This window comes from Pseudophryne corroboree, chromosome 6 (assembly GCF_028390025.1).
Source record: "Pseudophryne corroboree isolate aPseCor3 chromosome 6, aPseCor3.hap2, whole genome shotgun sequence".
Lineage (NCBI taxonomy): Eukaryota > Metazoa > Chordata > Amphibia > Anura > Myobatrachidae > Pseudophryne > Pseudophryne corroboree.
The window spans coordinates 97035905-97049661 of record NC_086449.1 but is presented as its reverse complement, the minus strand read 5'-3'; the positions used below and the strand labels follow the sequence as shown (position 1 = coordinate 97049661).

Below are 13757 nucleotides of genomic sequence, written 5' to 3'. Positions count from 1 at the left end.
ACTGTACACTTGCTGCAGGGCTTATTTCCCATAAACATCTCACAAACAATTTTCTTTGTGACTGCAAAATAATCTTTTCAGCCTGTGATGAACTTGCTCAGAGTCCATTCATTTGAGTTTCCTGTATTCAGGAATTTATGTCAGCTTTCCAGATTTCAAGAAAACGATTCACAAAGAAATGATCAAGAAATGATTCAAAGTATGGAAAGATATCTTCACAATAAGCAGTAAAGACAAATTGTGCAAGCACATTCAAAGAATCTGCTTAGTTTCTTGAATTGTCCTTACCTTCAATATTGTAAAGAAATGGATGTGTGAGAAATAAAATGAAAATGCCGTGACCCGGATTCGAACCGGGGTTGCTGCGGCCACAACGCAGAGTACTAACCACTATACGATCACGGCAATTTAAACGAGCCAGGTAGGAGTCGAACCTACAATCTTCTGATCCGTAGTCAGACGCGTTATCCATTGCGCCACTGACCCAGCTGTCTTATACCACTTTGGAGTGTTCATCATGTTTTGGAACCTGTTTCAAGCTTTGATGGTTATTGAAGTATATACAGAATCAAATTTTGAGAGTTGACTGTACACTTGCTGCAGGGCTTATTTCCCATAAACATCTCACAAACAATTTTCTTTGCGACTGCAAAATGATCTTTTCAGCCTGTGATGAACTTGCTCAGAGTCAATTCATTTGAGTTTCCTGTATTCAGGAATTTATGTCAGCTTTCCAGATTTCAAGAAAACGATTCACAAAGAAATGATCAAGAAATGATTCAAAGTATGGAAAGATAGCTTCACAATAAGCAGTAAAGACAAATTGTGCAAGCACATTCAAAGAATCTGCTTAGTTTCTTCAATTGTCCTTACCTTCAATATTGTAAAGAAATGGATGTGTGAGAAATAAAATGAAAATGCCGTGACCCGGATTCGAACCGGGGTTGCTGCGGCCACAACGCAGAGTACTAACCACTATACGATCACGGCAACTTAAACGAGCCAGGTAGGAGTCGAACATACAATCTGCTGATCCGTAGTCAGATACGTTATCCATTGCGCCACTGGCCCAGCTGTCTTATGCCACTTGGAGTGTTCATCCTGTTTTTGAACCTGTTTCAAGCTTTGATGGTTATTGAAGTATATACAGAATCAAATTTTGAGAGTTGACTGTACACTTGCTGCAGGGCTTATTTCCCATAAACATCTCACAAACAATTTTTTTTGTGACTGCAAAATGATCTTTTCAGCCTGTGATGAACTTGCTCAGAGTCCATTCATTTGAGTTTCCTGTATTCAGGAATTTATGTCAGCTTTCCAGATTTCAAGAAAATGATTCACAAAGAAATGATTCAAAGTATGGAAAGATAGCTTCACAATAAGCAGTAAAGACAAATTGTGCAAGCACATTCAAAGAATCTGCTTAGTTTCTTCAATTGTCCTTACCTTCAATATTGTAAAGAAATGGATGTGTGAGAAATAAAATGAAAATGCCGTGACCCGGATTCGAACCGGGGTTGCTGCGGCCACAACGCAGAGTACTAACCACTATACGATCACGGCAACTTAAACGAGCCAGGTAGGAGTCGAACCTACAATCTTCTGATCCGTAGTCAGACGCGTTATCCATTGCGCCACTGGCCCAGCTGTCTTAAACCCCTTTGGAGTGTTCATCATGTTTTTGAACCTGTTTCAAGCTTTGATGGTTATTGAAGTATATACAGAATCAAATTTTGAGAGTTGACTGTACACTTGCTGCAGGGCTTATTTCCCATAAACATCTCACAAACAATTTTCTTTGTGACTGCAAAATGATCTTTTCAGCCTGTGATGAACTTGCTCAGAGTCAATTCATTTGAGTTTCCTGTATTCAGGAATTTATGTCTGCTTTCCAGATTTCAAGAAAACGATTCACAAAGAAATGATCAAGAAATGATTCAAAGTATGGAAAGATAGCTTCACAATAAGCAGTAAAGACAAATTGTGCAAGCACATTCAAAGAATCTGCTTAGTTTCTTCAATTGTCCTTACCTTCAATATTGTAAAGAAATGGATGTGTGAGAAATAAAATGAAAATGCCGTGACCTGGGGTTGCTGCGGCCACAACGCAGAGTACTAACCACTATACGATCACGGCAACTTAAACGAGCAAGGTAGGAGTCGAACCTACAATCTTCTGATCCGTAGTCAGAATCGTTATCCATTGCGCCACTGGCCCAGCTGTCTTATGCCACTTGGAGTGTTCATCATGTTTTTGAACCTGTTTCAAGCTTTGATGGTTATAGAAGTATATACAGAATCAAATTTTGAGAGTTGACTGTACACTTGCTGCAGGGCTTATTTCCCATAAACATCTCACAAACAATTTTCTTTGTGACTGCAAAATAATCTTTTCAGCCTGTGATGAACTTGCTCAGAGTCCATTCATTTGAGTTTCCTGTATTCAGGAATTTATGTCAGCTTTCCAGATTTCAAGAAAACGATTCACAAAGAAATGATCAAGAAATGATTCAAAGTATGGAAAGATATCTTCACAATAAGCAGTAAAGACAAATTGTGCAAGCACATTCAAAGAATCTGCTTAGTTTCTTGAATTGTCCTTACCTTCAATATTGTAAAGAAATGGATGTGTGAGAAATAAAATGAAAATGCCGTGACCCGGATTCGAACCGGGGTTGCTGCGGCCACAACGCAGAGTACTAACCACTATACGATCACGGCAATTTAAACGAGCCAGGTAGGAGTCGAACCTACAATCTTCTGATCCGTAGTCAGACGCGTTATCCATTGCGCCACTGGCCCAGCTGTCTTATACCACTTTGGAGTGTTCATCATGTTTTGGAACCTGTTTCAAGCTTTGATGGTTATTGAAGTATATACAGAATCAAATTTTGAGAGTTGACTGTACACTTGCTGCAGGGCTTATTTCCCATAAACATCTCACAAACAATTTTCTTTGCGACTGCAAAATGATCTTTTCAGCCTGTGATGAACTTGCTCAGAGTCAATTCATTTGAGTTTCCTGTATTCAGGAATTTATGTCAGCTTTCCAGATTTCAAGAAAACGATTCACAAAGAAATGATCAAGAAATGATTCAAAGTATGGAAAGATAGCTTCACAATAAGCAGTAAAGACAAATTGTGCAAGCACATTCAAAGAATCTGCTTAGTTTCTTCAATTGTCCTTACCTTCAATATTGTAAAGAAATGGATGTGTGAGAAATAAAATGAAAATGCCGTGACCCGGATTCGAACCGGGGTTGCTGCGGCCACAACGCAGAGTACTAACCACTATACGATCACGGCAACTTAAACGAGCCAGGTAGGAGTCGAACATACAATCTGCTGATCCGTAGTCAGATACGTTATCCATTGCGCCACTGGCCCAGCTGTCTTATGCCACTTGGAGTGTTCATCCTGTTTTTGAACCTGTTTCAAGCTTTGATGGTTATTGAAGTATATACAGAATCAAATTTTGAGAGTTGACTGTACACTTGCTGCAGGGCTTATTTCCCATAAACATCTCACAAACAATTTTTTTTGTGACTGCAAAATGATCTTTTCAGCCTGTGATGAACTTGCTCAGAGTCCATTCATTTGAGTTTCCTGTATTCAGGAATTTATGTCAGCTTTCCAGATTTCAAGAAAATGATTCACAAAGAAATGATTCAAAGTATGGAAAGATAGCTTCACAATAAGCAGTAAAGACAAATTGTGCAAGCACATTCAAAGAATCTGCTTAGTTTCTTCAATTGTCCTTACCTTCAATATTGTAAAGAAATGGATGTGTGAGAAATAAAATGAAAATGCCGTGACCCGGATTCGAACCGGGGTTGCTGCGGCCACAACGCAGAGTACTAACCACTATACGATCACGGCAACTTAAACGAGCCAGGTAGGAGTCGAACCTACAATCTTCTGATCCGTAGTCAGACGCGTTATCCATTGCGCCACTGGCCCAGCTGTCTTAAACCCCTTTGGAGTGTTCATCATGTTTTTGAACCTGTTTCAAGCTTTGATGGTTATTGAAGTATATACAGAATCAAATTTTGAGAGTTGACTGTACACTTGCTGCAGGGCTTATTTCCCATAAACATCTCACAAACAATTTTCTTTGTGACTGCAAAATGATCTTTTCAGCCTGTGATGAACTTGCTCAGAGTCAATTCATTTGATTTTCCTGTATTCAGGAATTTATGTCTGCTTTCCAGATTTCAAGAAAACGATTCACAAAGAAATGATCAAGAAATGATTCAAAGTATGGAAAGATAGCTTCACAATAAGCAGTAAAGACAAATTGTGCAAGCACATTCAAAGAATCTGCTTAGTTTCTTCAATTGTCCTTACCTTCAATATTGTAAAGAAATGGATGTGTGAGAAATAAAATGAAAATGCCGTGACCCGGATTCGAACCGAGGTTGCTGCGGCCACAACGCAGAGTACTAACCACTATACGATCACGGCAACTTAAACGAGCCAGGTAGGAGTCGAACATACAATCTGCTGATCCGTAGTCAGATGCGTTATCCATTGCGCCACTGGCCCAGCTGTCTTATGCCACTTGGAGTGTTCATCCTGTTTTTGAACCTGTTTCAAGCTTTGATGGTTATTGAAGTATATACAGAATCAAATTTTGAGAGTTGACTGTACACTTGCTGCAGGGCTTATTTCCCATAAACATCTCACAAACAATTTTTTGTGTGACTGCAAAATGATCTTTTCAGCCTGTGATGAACTTGCTCAGAGTCCATTCATTTGAGTTTCCTGTATTCAGGAATTTATGTCAGCTTTCCAGATTTCAAGAAAATGATTCACAAAGAAATGATTCAAAGTATGGAAAGATAGCTTCACAATAAGCAGTAAAGACAAATTGTGCAAGCACATTCAAAGAATCTGCTTAGTTTCTTCAATTGTCCTTACCTTCAATATTGTAAAGAAATGGATGTGTTAGAAATAAAATGAAAATGCCGTGACCCGGATTCGAACCGGGGTTGCTGCGGCCACAACGCAGAGTACTAACCACTATACGATCACGGCAACTTAAACGAGCCAGGTAGGAGTCGAACCTACAATCTTCTGATCCGTAGTCAGACGCGTTATCCATTGCGCCACTGGCCCAGCTGTCTTATACCACTTTGGAGTGTTCATCATGTTTTTGAACCTGTTTCAAGCTTTGATGGTTGTTGAAGTATATACAGAATCAAATTTTCAGAGTTGACTGTACACTTGCTGCAGGGCTTATTTCCCATAAACATCTCACAAACAATTTTCTTTGTGACTGCAAAATAATCTTTTCAGCCTGTGATGAACTTGCTCAGAGTCCATTCATTTGAGTTTCCTGTATTCAGGAATTTATGTCAGCTTTCCAGATTTCAAGAAAACAATTCACAAAGAAATGATCAAGAAATGATTCAAAGTATGGAAAGATAGCTTCACAATAAGCAGTAAAGACAAATTGTGCAAGCACATTCAAAGAATCTGCTTAGTTTCTTCAATTGTCCTTACCTTCAATATTGTAAAGAAATGGATGTGTGAGAAATAAAATGAAAATGCCGTGACCCGGATTTGAACCAGGGTTGCTGCGGCCACAACGCAGAGTACTAACCACTATACGATCACGGCAACTTAAACGAGCCAGGTAGGAGTCGAACCTACAATCTTCTGATCCGTAGTCAGACGCGTTATCCATTGCGCCACTGGCCCAGCTGTCTTATACCACTTTGGAGTGTTCATCATGTTTTTGAACCTGTTTCAAGCTTTGATGGTTGTTGAAGTATATACAGAATCAAATTTTCCGAGTTGACTGTACACTTGCTGCAGGGCTTTTTTCCCATAAACATCTCACAAACAATTTTCTTTGTGACTGCAAAATAATCTTTTCAGCCTGTGATGAACTTGCTCAGAGTCCATTCTTTTGAGTTTCCTGTATTCAGGAATTTATGTCAGCTTTCCAGATTTCAAGAAAACGATTCACAAAGAAATGATCAAGAAATGATTCAAAGTATGGAAAGATAGCTTCACAATAAGCAGTAAAGACAAATTGTGCAAGCACATTCAAAGAATCTGCTTAGTTTCTTCAATTGTCCTTACCTTCAATATTGTAAAGAAATGGATGTGTGAGAAATAAAATGAAAATGCCGTGACCCGGGGTTGCTGCGGCCACAACGCAGAGTACTAACCACTATACGATCACGGCAACTTAAACGAGCAAGGTAGGAGTCGAACCTACAATCTTCTGATCCGTAGTCAGAATCGTTATCCATTGCGCCACTGGCCCAGCTGTCTTATGCCACTTGGAGTGTTCATCATGTTTTTGAACCTGTTTCAAGCTTTGATGGTTATAGAAGTATATACAGAATCAAATTTTGAGAGTTGACTGTACACTTGCTGCAGGGCTTATTTCCCATAAACATCTCACAAACAATTTTCTTTGTGACTGCAAAATAATCTTTTCAGCCTGTGATGAACTTGCTCAGAGTCCATTCATTTGAGTTTCCTGTATTCAGGAATTTATGTCAGCTTTCCAGATTTCAAGAAAACGATTCACAAAGAAATGATCAAGAAATGATTCAAAGTATGGAAAGATAGCTTCACAATAAGCAGTAAAGACAAATTGTGCAAGCACATTCAAAGAATCTGCTTAGTTTCTTCAATTGTCCTTACCTTCAATATTGTAAAGAAATGGATGTGTGAGAAATAAAATGAAAATGCCATGACCCGGATTCGAACCGGGGTTGCTGCGGCCACAACGCAGAGTACTAACCACTATACGATCACGGCTATTTAAACGAGCCAGGTAGGAGTCGAACCTACAATCTTCTGATCCGTAGTCAGACGCGTTATCCATTGCGCCACTGGCCCAGCTGTCTTAAACCACTTTGGAGTGTTCATCATGTTTTTGAACCTGTTTCAAGCTTTGATGGTTATTAAAGTATATACAGAATCAAATTTTGAGAGTTGACTGTACACTTGCTGCAGGGCTTATTTCCCATAAACATCTCACAAACAATTTTCTTTGTGACTGCAAAATGATCTTTTCGGCCTGTGATGAACTTGCTCAGAGTCAATTCATTTGAGTTTCCTGTATTCAGGAATTTATGTCAGCTTTCCAGATTTCAAGAAAACGATTCACAAAGAAATGATCAAGAAATGATTCAAAGTATGGAAAGATAGCTTCACAATAAGCAGTAAAGACAAATTGTGCAAGCACATTCAAAGAATCTGCTTAGTTTCTTCAATTGTCCTTACCTTCAATATTGTAAAGAAATGGATGTGTGAGAAATAAAATGAAAATGCCGTGACCCGGATTCGAACCGGGGTTGCTGCGGCCACAACGCAGAGTACTAACCACTATACGATCACGGCAACTTAAACGAGCCAGGTAGGAGTCGAACATACAATCTGCTGATCCGTAGTCAGATGCGTTATCCATTGCGCCACTGGCCCAGCTGTCTTATGCCACTTGGAGTGTTCATCCTGTTTTTGAACCTGTTTCAAGCTTTGATGGTTATTGAAGTATATACAGAATCAAATTTTGAGAGTTGACTGTACACTTGCTGCAGGGCTTATTTCCCATAAACATCTCACAAACAATTTTTTTTGTGTCTGCAAAATGATCTTTTCAGCCTGTGATGAACTTGCTCAGAGTCCATTCATTTGAGTTTCCTGTATTCAGGAATTTATGTCAGCTTTCCAGATTTCAAGAAAATGATTCACAAAGAAATGATTCAAAGTATGGAAAGATAGCTTCACAATAAGCAGTAAAGACAAATTGTGCAAGCACATTCAAAGAATCTGCTTAGTTTCTTCAATTGTCCTTACCTTCAATATTGTAAAGAAATGGATGTGTTAGAAATAAAATGAAAATGCCGTGACCCGGATTCGAACCGGGGTTGCTGCGGCCACAACGCAGAGTACTAACCACTATACGATCACGGCAACTTAAACGAGCCAGGTAGGAGTCGAACCTACAATCTTCTGATCCGTAGTCAGACGCGTTATCCATTGCGCCACTGGCCCAGCTGTCTTAAACCACTTTGGAGTGTTCATCATGTTTTTGAACCTGTTTCAAGCTTTGATGGTTGTTGAAGTATATACAGAATCAAATTTTCAGAGTTGACTGTACACTTGCTGCAGGGCTTATTTCCCATAAACATCTCACAAACAATTTTCTTTGTGACAACAAAATAATCTTTTCAGCCTGTGATGAACTTGCTCAGAGTCCATTCATTTGAGTTTCCTGTATTCAGGAATTTATGTCAGCTTTCCAGATTTCAAGAAAATGATTCACAAAGAAATGATTCAAAGTATGGAAAGATAGCTTCACAATAAGCAGTAAAGACAAATTGTGCAAGCACATTCAAAGAATCTGCTTAGTTTCTTCAATTGTACTTACCTTCAATATTGTAAAGAAATGGATGAGTGAGAAATAAAATGAAAATGCCATGACCCGGATTCGAACCTGGGTTGCTGCGGCCACAACGCAGAGTACTAACCACTATACGATCATGGCAACTTAAACGAGCCAGATAGGAGTCGAACCTACAACCTTCTGATCCGTAGTCAGACGCGTTATCCATTGCGCCACTGGCCCAGCTGTCTTATACCACTTTGGAGTGTTCATCATGTTTTTGAACCTGTTTCAAGCTTTGATGGTTGTTGAAGTATATACAGAATCAAATTTTCAGAGTTGACTGTACACTTGCTGCAGGGCTTATTTCCCATAAACATCTCACAAACAATTTTCTTTGTGACTGCAAAATAATCTTTTCAGCCTGTGATGAACTTGCTCAGAGTCCATTCATTTGAGTTTCCTGTATTCAGGAATTTATGTCAGCTTTCCAGATTTCAAGAAAACGATTCACAAAGAAATGATCAAGAAATGATTCAAAGTATGGAAAGATAGCTTCACAATAAGCAGTAAAGACAAATTGTGCAAGCACATTCAAAGAATCTGCTTAGTTTCTTCAATTGTCCTTACTTTCAATATTGTAAAGAAATGGATGTGTGAGAAATAAAATGAAAATGCCGTGACCCGGATTCGAACCAGGGTTGCTGCGGCCACAACGCAGAGTACTAACCACTATACGATCACGGCAACTTAAACGAGCCAGGTAGGAGTCAAACCTACAATCTTCTGATCCGTAGTCAGACGCGTTATCCATTGCGCCACTGGCCCAGCTGTCTTATGCCACTTTGGAGTGTTCATCATGTTTTTGAACCTGTTTCAAGCTTTGATGGTTGTTGAAGTATATACAGAATCAAATTTTCAGAGTTGACTGTACACTTGCTGCAGGGCTTATTTCCCATAAACATCTCACAAACAATTTTCTTTGTGACTGCAAAATAATCTTTTCAGCCTGTGATGAACTTGCTCAGAGTCCATTCATTTGAGTTTCCTGTATTCAGGAATTTATGTCAGCTTTCCAGATTTCAAGAAAACGATTCACAAAGAAATGATCAAGAAATGATTCAAAGTATGGAAAGATAGCTTCACAATAAGCAGTAAAGACAAATTGTGCAAGCACATTCAAAGAATCTGCTTAGTTTCTTCAATTGTCCTTACCTTCAATATTGTAAAGAAATGGATGTGTGAGAAATAAAATGAAAATGCCGTGACCCGGGGTTGCTGCGGCCACAACGCAGAGTACTAACCACTATACGATCACGGCAACTTAAACGAGCAAGGTAGGAGTCGAACCTACAATCTTCTGATCCGTAGTCAGAAGCGTTATCCATTGCGCCACTGGCCCAGCTGTCTTATGCCACTTGGAGTGTTCATCATGTTTTTGAACCTGTTTCAAGCTTTGATGGTTATAGAAGTATATACAGAATCAAATTTTGAGAGTTGACTGTACACTTGCTGCAGGGCTTATTTCCCATAAACATCTCACAAACAATTTTCTTTGTGACTGCAAAATGATCTTTTCAGCCTGTGATGAACTTGCTCAGAGTCCATTCATTTGAGTTTCCTGTATTCAGGAATTTATGTCAGCTTTCCAGATTTCAAGAAAATGATTCACAAAGAAATGATCAAGAAATGATTCAAAGTATGGAAAGATAGCTTCACAATAAGCAGTAAAGACAAATTGTGCAAGCACATTCAAAGAATCTGCTTAGTTTCTTCAATTGTCCTTACCTTCAATATTGTAAAGAAATGGATGTGTGAGAAATAAAATGAAAATGCCATGACCCGGATTCGAACCGGGGTTGCTGCGGACACAACCCAGAGTACTAACCACTATACGATCACGGCAACTTAAACGAGCCAGGTAGGAGTCGAACCTACAATCTGCTGATCCGTAGTCAGATGTTTTATCCATTGCGCCACTGGCCAGCTGTCTTATGCCACTTGGAGTGTTCATCATGTTTTTGAACCTGTTTCAAGCTTTGATGGTTATTCAAGTATATACAGAATCAAATTTTGAGAGTTGACTGTACACTTGCTGCAGGGCTTATTTCCCATAAACATCTCACAAACAATTTTCTTTGTGACTGCAAAATGATCTTTTCAGCCTGTGATGAACTTGCTCAGAGTCAATTCATTTGAGTTTCCTGTATTCAGGAATTTATGTCAGCTTTCCAGATTTCAAGAAAATGATTCACAAAGAAATGATCAAGAAATGATTCAAAGTATGGAAAGATAGCTTCACAATAAGCAGTAAAGACAAATTGTGCAAGCACATTCAAAGAATCTGCTTAGTTTCTTCAATTGTCCTTACCTTCAATATTGTAAAGAAATGGATGTGTGAGAAATAAAATGAAAATGCAGTGACCCGGGGTTGCTGCGGCCACAACGCAAAGTACTAACCACTATACGATCACGGCAACTTAAACGAGCAAGGTAGGAGTCGAACCTACAATCTTCTGATCCGTAGTCAGAAGCGTTATCCATTGCGCCACTGGCCCAGCTGTCTTATGCCATTTGGAGTGTTCATCATGTTTTTGAACCTGTTTCAAGCTTTGATTGTTATAGAAGTATATACAGAATCAAATTTTGAGAGTTGACTGTACACTTGCAGCAGGGCTTATTTCCCATAAACATCTCACAAACAATTTTCTTTGTGACTGCAAAATGATCTTTTCAGCCTGTGATGAACTTGCTCAGAGTCCATTCATTTGAGTTTCCTGTATTCAGGAATTTATGTCAGCTTTCCAGATTTCAAGAAAATGATTCACAAAGAAATGATCAAGAAATGATTCAAAGTATGGAAAGATAGCTTCACAATAAGCAGTAAAGACAAATTGTGCAAGCACATTCAAAGAATCTGCTTAGTTTCTTCAATTGTCCTTACCTTCAATATTGTAAAGAAATGGATGTGTGAGAAATAAAATGAAAATGCCATGACCCGGATTCGAACCGGGGTTGCTGCGGACACAACACAGAGTACTAACCACTATACGATCACGGCAACTTAAACGAGCCAGGTAGGAGTCGAACCTACAATCTGCTGATCCGTAGTCAGATGTTTTATCCATTGCGCCACTGGCCAGCTGTCTTATGCCACTTAGAGTGTTCATCATGTTTTTGAACCTGTTTCAAGCTTTGATGGTTATTCAAGTATATACAGAATCAAATTTTGAGAGTTGACTGTACACTTGCTGCAGGGCTTATTTCCCATAAACATCTCACAAACAATTTTCTTTGTGACTGCAAAATGATCTTTTCAGCCTGTGATGAACTTGCTCAGAGTCAATTCATTTGAGTTTCCTGTATTCAGGAATTTATGTCAGCTTTCCAGATTTCAAGAAAATGATTCACAAAGAAATGATCAAGAAATGATTCAAAGTATGGAAAGATAGCTTCACAATAAGCAGTAAAGACAAATTGTGCAAGCACATTCAAAGAATCTGCTTAGTTTCTTCAATTGTCCTTACCTTCAATATTGTAAAGAAATGGATGTGTGAGAAATAAAATGAAAATGCCGTGACCCGGATTCGAACCAGGGTTGCTGCGGCCACAACGCAGAGTACTAACCACTATACGATCACGGCAACTTAAACTAGCCAGGTAGGAGTCGAACATACAATCTGCTGATCCGTAGTCAGACGCGTTATCCATTGCGCCACTGGCCCAGCTGTCTTATACCACTTTGGAGTGTCCATCATGTTTTTGAACCTGTTTCAAGCTTTGATGGTTGTTGAAGTATATACAGAATCAAATTTTCAGAGTTGACTGTACACTTGCTGCAGGGCTTATTTCCCATAAACATCTCACAAACAATTTTCTTTGTGACTGCAAAATAATCTTTTCAGCCTGTGATGAACTTGCTCAGAGTCCATTCATTTGAGTTTCCTGTATTCAGGAATTTATGTCAGCTTTCCAGATTTCAAGAAAACGATTCACAAAGAAATGATCAAGAAATGATTCAAAGTATGGAAAGATAGCTTCACAATAAGCAGTAAAGACAAATTGTGCAAGCACATTCAAAGAATCTGCTTAGTTTCTTCAATTGTCCTTACCTTCAATATTGTAAAGAAATGGATGTGTGAGAAATAAAATGAAAATGCCGTGACCCGGATTCGAACTAGAGTTGCTGCGGCCACAACGCAGAGTACTAACCACTATACGATCACGGCAACTTAAACGAGCCAAGTAGGAGTCGAACCTTCAATCTTCTGATCCGTAGTCAGACGCGTTATCCATTGCGCCACTGGCCCAGCTGTCTTATGCCACTTGGAGTGTTCATCATGTTTTTGAACCTGTTTCAAGCTTTGATGGTTATTGAAGTATATACAGAATCAAATTTTGAGAGTTGACTGTACACTTGCTGCAGGGCTTATTTCCCATAAACATCTCACAAACAATTTTCTTTGTGACTGCAAAATGATCTTTTCAGCCTGTGATGAACTTGCTCAGAGTCAATTCATTTGAGTTTCCTGTATTCAGGAATTTATGTCAGCTTTCCAGATTTCAAGAAAACGATTCACAAAGAAATGATCAAGAAATGATTCAAAGTATGGAAAGATAGCTTCACAATAAGCAGTAAAGACAAATTGTGCAAGCACATGCAAAGAATCTGCTTAGTTTCTTCAATTGTCCTTACCTTCAATATTGTAAAGAAATGGATGTGTGAGAAATAAAATGAAAATGCCGTGACCCGGGGTTGCTGCGGCCACAACGCAGAGTACTAACCACTATACGATCACAGCAACTTAAACGAGCAAGGTAGGAGTCGAACCTACAATCTTCTGATCCGTAGTCAGAAGCGTTATCCATTGCGCCACTGGCCCAGCTGTCTTATGCCACTTGGAGTGTTCATCATGTTTTTGAACCTGTTTCAAGCTTTGATGGTTATAGAAGTATATACAGAATCAAATTTTGAGAGTTGACTGTACACTTGCTGCAGGGCTTATTTCCCATAAACATCTCACAAACAATTTTCTTTGTGACTGCAAAATGATCTTTTCAGCCTGTGATGAACTTGCTCAGAGTCCATTCATTTGAGTTTCCTGTATTCAGGAATTTATGTCAGCTTTCCAGATTTCAAGAAAATGATTCACAAAGAAATGATCAAGAAATGATTCAAAGTATGGAAAGATAGCTTCACAATAAGCAGTAAAGACAAATTGTGCAAGCACATTCAAAGAATCTGCTTAGTTTCTTCAATTGTCCTTACCTTCAATATTGTAAAGAAATGGATGTGTGAGAAATAAAATGAAAATGCCATGACCCGGATTCGAACCGGGGTTGCTGCGGACACAACCCAGAGTACTAACCACTATACGATCACGGCAACTTAAACGAGCCAGGTAGG

At 39.0% G+C, this 13757-nt stretch overlaps 27 non-coding genes across 27 annotated transcripts; all 27 read right to left on the bottom strand.

Annotated features, from left to right (window-relative positions):
- Positions 1-333: 333 nt before the first annotated feature.
- Positions 334-405, bottom strand: TRNAH-GUG (transfer RNA histidin (anticodon GUG)). Its single transcript has one exon. It is a non-coding gene; the product is annotated as a tRNA-His (tRNA).
- Positions 406-413: 8 nt separating this feature from the next.
- Positions 414-486, bottom strand: TRNAR-ACG (transfer RNA arginine (anticodon ACG)). The gene has a single exon. It is a non-coding gene; the product is annotated as a tRNA-Arg (tRNA).
- Positions 487-918: 432 nt separating this feature from the next.
- Positions 919-990, bottom strand: TRNAH-GUG (transfer RNA histidin (anticodon GUG)). Its single transcript has one exon. It is a non-coding gene; the product is annotated as a tRNA-His (tRNA).
- A 501-nt stretch (positions 991-1491) lies between these two features.
- Positions 1492-1563, bottom strand: TRNAH-GUG (transfer RNA histidin (anticodon GUG)). The gene has a single exon. It is a non-coding gene; the product is annotated as a tRNA-His (tRNA).
- Positions 1564-1571: 8 nt separating this feature from the next.
- On the bottom strand, positions 1572-1644 carry TRNAR-ACG (transfer RNA arginine (anticodon ACG)). The gene has a single exon. It is a non-coding gene; the product is annotated as a tRNA-Arg (tRNA).
- A 1005-nt stretch (positions 1645-2649) lies between these two features.
- On the bottom strand, positions 2650-2721 carry TRNAH-GUG (transfer RNA histidin (anticodon GUG)). Its single transcript has one exon. It is a non-coding gene; the product is annotated as a tRNA-His (tRNA).
- Positions 2722-2729: 8 nt separating this feature from the next.
- Positions 2730-2802, bottom strand: TRNAR-ACG (transfer RNA arginine (anticodon ACG)). The gene has a single exon. It is a non-coding gene; the product is annotated as a tRNA-Arg (tRNA).
- A 432-nt stretch (positions 2803-3234) lies between these two features.
- Positions 3235-3306, bottom strand: TRNAH-GUG (transfer RNA histidin (anticodon GUG)). The gene has a single exon. It is a non-coding gene; the product is annotated as a tRNA-His (tRNA).
- A 501-nt stretch (positions 3307-3807) lies between these two features.
- TRNAH-GUG (transfer RNA histidin (anticodon GUG)) lies at positions 3808-3879 on the bottom strand. The gene has a single exon. It is a non-coding gene; the product is annotated as a tRNA-His (tRNA).
- An 8-nt stretch (positions 3880-3887) lies between these two features.
- On the bottom strand, positions 3888-3960 carry TRNAR-ACG (transfer RNA arginine (anticodon ACG)). The gene has a single exon. It is a non-coding gene; the product is annotated as a tRNA-Arg (tRNA).
- Positions 3961-4392: 432 nt separating this feature from the next.
- On the bottom strand, positions 4393-4464 carry TRNAH-GUG (transfer RNA histidin (anticodon GUG)). The gene has a single exon. It is a non-coding gene; the product is annotated as a tRNA-His (tRNA).
- A 501-nt stretch (positions 4465-4965) lies between these two features.
- On the bottom strand, positions 4966-5037 carry TRNAH-GUG (transfer RNA histidin (anticodon GUG)). The gene has a single exon. It is a non-coding gene; the product is annotated as a tRNA-His (tRNA).
- Positions 5038-5045: 8 nt separating this feature from the next.
- Positions 5046-5118, bottom strand: TRNAR-ACG (transfer RNA arginine (anticodon ACG)). The gene has a single exon. It is a non-coding gene; the product is annotated as a tRNA-Arg (tRNA).
- Positions 5119-5550: 432 nt separating this feature from the next.
- TRNAH-GUG (transfer RNA histidin (anticodon GUG)) lies at positions 5551-5622 on the bottom strand. The gene has a single exon. It is a non-coding gene; the product is annotated as a tRNA-His (tRNA).
- Positions 5623-5630: 8 nt separating this feature from the next.
- TRNAR-ACG (transfer RNA arginine (anticodon ACG)) lies at positions 5631-5703 on the bottom strand. The gene has a single exon. It is a non-coding gene; the product is annotated as a tRNA-Arg (tRNA).
- Positions 5704-6708: 1005 nt separating this feature from the next.
- On the bottom strand, positions 6709-6780 carry TRNAH-GUG (transfer RNA histidin (anticodon GUG)). Its single transcript has one exon. It is a non-coding gene; the product is annotated as a tRNA-His (tRNA).
- An 8-nt stretch (positions 6781-6788) lies between these two features.
- TRNAR-ACG (transfer RNA arginine (anticodon ACG)) lies at positions 6789-6861 on the bottom strand. Its single transcript has one exon. It is a non-coding gene; the product is annotated as a tRNA-Arg (tRNA).
- Positions 6862-7293: 432 nt separating this feature from the next.
- Positions 7294-7365, bottom strand: TRNAH-GUG (transfer RNA histidin (anticodon GUG)). The gene has a single exon. It is a non-coding gene; the product is annotated as a tRNA-His (tRNA).
- Positions 7366-7866: 501 nt separating this feature from the next.
- On the bottom strand, positions 7867-7938 carry TRNAH-GUG (transfer RNA histidin (anticodon GUG)). The gene has a single exon. It is a non-coding gene; the product is annotated as a tRNA-His (tRNA).
- Positions 7939-7946: 8 nt separating this feature from the next.
- On the bottom strand, positions 7947-8019 carry TRNAR-ACG (transfer RNA arginine (anticodon ACG)). The gene has a single exon. It is a non-coding gene; the product is annotated as a tRNA-Arg (tRNA).
- Positions 8020-8520: 501 nt separating this feature from the next.
- Positions 8521-8593, bottom strand: TRNAR-ACG (transfer RNA arginine (anticodon ACG)). Its single transcript has one exon. It is a non-coding gene; the product is annotated as a tRNA-Arg (tRNA).
- A 432-nt stretch (positions 8594-9025) lies between these two features.
- Positions 9026-9097, bottom strand: TRNAH-GUG (transfer RNA histidin (anticodon GUG)). The gene has a single exon. It is a non-coding gene; the product is annotated as a tRNA-His (tRNA).
- An 8-nt stretch (positions 9098-9105) lies between these two features.
- TRNAR-ACG (transfer RNA arginine (anticodon ACG)) lies at positions 9106-9178 on the bottom strand. Its single transcript has one exon. It is a non-coding gene; the product is annotated as a tRNA-Arg (tRNA).
- A 501-nt stretch (positions 9179-9679) lies between these two features.
- On the bottom strand, positions 9680-9752 carry TRNAR-ACG (transfer RNA arginine (anticodon ACG)). Its single transcript has one exon. It is a non-coding gene; the product is annotated as a tRNA-Arg (tRNA).
- A 1083-nt stretch (positions 9753-10835) lies between these two features.
- On the bottom strand, positions 10836-10908 carry TRNAR-ACG (transfer RNA arginine (anticodon ACG)). Its single transcript has one exon. It is a non-coding gene; the product is annotated as a tRNA-Arg (tRNA).
- Positions 10909-11922: 1014 nt separating this feature from the next.
- On the bottom strand, positions 11923-11994 carry TRNAH-GUG (transfer RNA histidin (anticodon GUG)). The gene has a single exon. It is a non-coding gene; the product is annotated as a tRNA-His (tRNA).
- Positions 11995-13160: 1166 nt separating this feature from the next.
- On the bottom strand, positions 13161-13233 carry TRNAR-ACG (transfer RNA arginine (anticodon ACG)). The gene has a single exon. It is a non-coding gene; the product is annotated as a tRNA-Arg (tRNA).
- Positions 13234-13757: the final 524 nt, after the last annotated feature.